Raw genomic sequence first — 3,690 nt, 5'->3', positions numbered from 1 at the left:
GTACAGGGTATGTAGCAAAAACTGCAACATTAAAACTAAATTTACCAATTAAAAAAAAAAAAGGTTCGGTACTGGGGACAAACACTTCTGCCGCAGTGAAGGGCTTAAAGGGCAAATATTGAAATTTCAACGACATTGTAAGCCGTTTGAGGGAAGAAAAATTAACTTCGGAGTTAACTAAAAACTCATAATTGTTTTCTGGATTTGGCGCCGCTCTTGTGTGATATAGTCTTTACGACCTGCTGGAGCCAGTGGTGTACAGATTTATGCCAAGGTCTCGCTGGTTTCCGAGTAGGCGAACTGATCTGTTTGGTAGTCGTGATGTAACGACATTTCCGCTCTAATTTATTTTCTGAAACTTCGTGCAGGCACTTTGTTTAGGAACTGTATAAGCTATGGTCTAGGCTTAAGGTGTGTTCAGCACCTGCATCAAACAATTTTATACGTGAAAAGCGACATTTTGTGTCCATCAATGCAAATCAATTGAATGAGACAACATTTTGTGTCCATCAATGCAAATCAATTGAATGAGACAATCGCCAGATAAGCCGCTGTTCCTGTTTTGTAAACAGGAATTTCGACTGAAGTCGTGTTCATTCCCGGTTCAACTTCTCAAAGTATTTGCTTCATGCATATTGAATGGTTAAGATACTTTTAGAAGTTTAGGGAACAATCGAACAACCTTCAAATCGGCGGCTTGTTTCATGCCTTTCACTCCATGATGGAGTCCAAATATTGAGTAATTTCTGTTGTTGTTCGTTGCAACACTAGGTGTGAAGAAATAACCATATAGATTAGACGAAACCACTAATTTTCTTTTAGTACTTGGTGGAATTATCTATAACCTGGAGGCCCCCCAGTGGCACAGCGGCATGTCTTCGGATTTACAACGCTAGAAACCGGGTTTCGACACCCGTGGTGGGCAGAGCACAGATAGCCCATTGTGTAGCTTTGTGCTTAACTTCAAACAAATAAACTGTAAGCTGGCTATTATTTTTATTTAACATTATTTGTGTGTATGTGTGTGTGTGGCCATAGGTTATTAGAACGTCCATAACCAATAATCGTGGGCCTACAACCAATCTAATGAACAAATAGTTTAGAAAAATGCATTTAAAAAGCCGTTGGTGTCCAAGCACCTTACAGGTGTTCTGGGGTTTTAATAGTGCGCAAGAGTTAAAACGATGAAAATTATTATATGAAATATTAAAAACAATATTATCAAATTATAAAAGCGATAAAATGGCACGTGATAAAATAAATTTAGGTAATCCAAAAGAACTGCTACTAAGCAGAGTCTGGAATATTCCACAGTTATAGAATCTTAAATATTTCATAATAACAGAGTCTGGAATATTCCACAATTATAGAATCTTAAATATTTCATAATAACAGAGTCTGGAATATTCCACAATTATAGAATCTTAAATATTTCATTATGACAAATTCTGGAATATTCCACAATTATAAAATCTTAAATATTTCATTATGACAAAGTCTGAAATATTCCACAATTATAGAATCTTAAATATTCCACAATGAGGGAATCTAAATTATTCTACTATTATATATTTTTGAATTATTTCATAATGTCAGAGTCTGAAATATTCCACTATTGTATAATTTGGAATATTTCATAAATACAGAATCTGGGATATTCCACTACTACAGAATCTGGAACATTTCATAAATACAAAATCTGGGATGTTCCACAAATACAGAATCTGGAATATTTCATAAATACAAAATATGGGATGTTCCACTATTACAGAATCTGGAATATTTCATAAATACAAAATCTGGGATGTTCCACAATTACAGAATCTGGAATATTTCATAAATACAAAACCTGGGATGTTCCACAATTACAGAATCTGGAATATTTCATAAATACAAAATCTGGGATGTTCCACAATTACAGAATCTGGAATATTTCATAAATACAAAATATGGGATGTTCCACAATTACAGAATCTGGAATATTTCATAAATACTAAATCTGGAATGTTCCACTGTTACAGAATCTGGAATATTTTTAGGAGAACAAAGTCTAAGTTTTTTTTTTTACTAATGAGAACACTATTTTGGATAAGACATCAGACATTTTTAAATGACGAGGAGATAAGCTGGTCTCAGAAACATGTGAATCTCTTGTTAAGTATGGTCACTTGAAACCGTCTGTCTTTATTAAAAATACACGACAGTGAAAACGTTTAACCATGGTTATTTTTGTCCAAAAGTAATAACGTTATATAATACACAGCAAGAATAGATGTGGGCTTACTTTTATTTTTCGCAAAGTAACTCAATATCAGTGTTACGCGCTTCATTTCCTTCTGCCTTCAATATTTAGTTTGAAATCTTCAGGCGACCAATTTGTCTCCCCCCCAACCACCCCACCCCGTTCTTTTTTTTATACAATCATCTAGTCTACTGCACGCTGCAATGCAGATAAGACAATCTACTTACTATAAACATCTTTTTTTATTTATTAATTAAAAGCCACAAGCGTAAGCCTAATGGAACGCTGCAGTAACATTTCTAATACTCTCACATTTTTCAACATTTATGTATATAATGAAACGGTCATCCCCCTCCAAAAAAAAACAACCCAAGAACAACAACACATTTTTATGTCGTGTCACATCCCAAGATGTACTAAACGGTTAGTTTCATTTCACTTCTCCCTTTCAATTTATCTAGCGGTAAGAAGAATGTGTTTCACCGCTCCTCAACATAGGCCCCCCAGTGGCACAGCGGTACATCTGCGGTCTTACAACGCAAGAAACTGGGTTTCGATACACGTGGTGGGCAGAGCACAGATAGCCCCATTATGTAGCTTTGTGTATAAATTCAAACAAACAACCCTCGACATAGCTGTGGTAATAGTCGCACGAATAAAACCTAAATTATTTTACAAAAACAGAATTTTTTAATCTGAACAGAACCGTATGCGCATGTGATCTAAATGGTCAGGTCAGAGATTCCTCGAGTTCAGGTTTAGTCGTCCTTAAATTTGAATTACTGACTAGAACGAAGGCAGCCGTGATCTAAATGGCCAGGTCAGAGATTCCTCGAGTTCAGATATAGTCGTCCTTAAATTTGAATTACTGACTAGAACGAAGGCAGCCGTGATCTAAATGGCCAGGTCAGAGATTCCTCGAGTTTAGGTATAGTCGTCCTTAAGTTTGAATTACTGACTAGAACGAAGGCAGCCAGTCAACAGTGGGCTTTGTTCGGCTCTTGGAACCGAATAGCGGGATCAAGTATCACTTTTATTATTATGCGCCTATAGTTGAAAGTACAAGTTATTCCGAAGCATAATGACTCGAACCTTGGACCCTTCGATTCGCAGTCCAATAGACTAACAACACAGACCATGCCCGGTCTAATAAACAGACGAAGAAGCTATATTTAAGAAATGTTTCTTACGAACAGTACTTCAATGTTAAATAATGTTTGAAAGAACACCAACAATTAGTAACAAAAGTTGAAAGAAGGATTGAATCACAAGTTAAATAGCTCTTAGTCACATAATATCAAGTGTATAATAAAGCTAATATTTTATAAGAGTTTCACGCTTCTCGTGCAGCTTCCTTCTTACCACGCTCGGCATGGCCAGGAGGTTAGGGAGCTCGACTCGCAATCTGCGGGTCGCGGGTTCGAATCCCCATCACATCAAACATGCTC

At 36.3% G+C, this 3,690-nt stretch overlaps 1 protein-coding gene across 4 annotated transcripts in view; it reads right to left on the bottom strand.

Annotated features, from left to right (window-relative positions):
• The window catches only part of LOC106459985 (hormone receptor 4-like), an 87,348-nt gene that overhangs the window by 62,977 nt on the left and 20,681 nt on the right, over positions 1 to 3,690 (bottom strand). The gene's annotated exons all lie outside the window — the stretch shown is intronic.

Source organism: Limulus polyphemus, unplaced genomic scaffold (assembly GCF_000517525.1).
Source record: "Limulus polyphemus unplaced genomic scaffold, Limulus_polyphemus-2.1.2 Scaffold690, whole genome shotgun sequence".
NCBI classification, from domain to species: Eukaryota; Metazoa; Arthropoda; class Merostomata; order Xiphosura; family Limulidae; genus Limulus; species Limulus polyphemus.
This window is presented reverse-complemented; position numbering and strand designations above follow the sequence as displayed.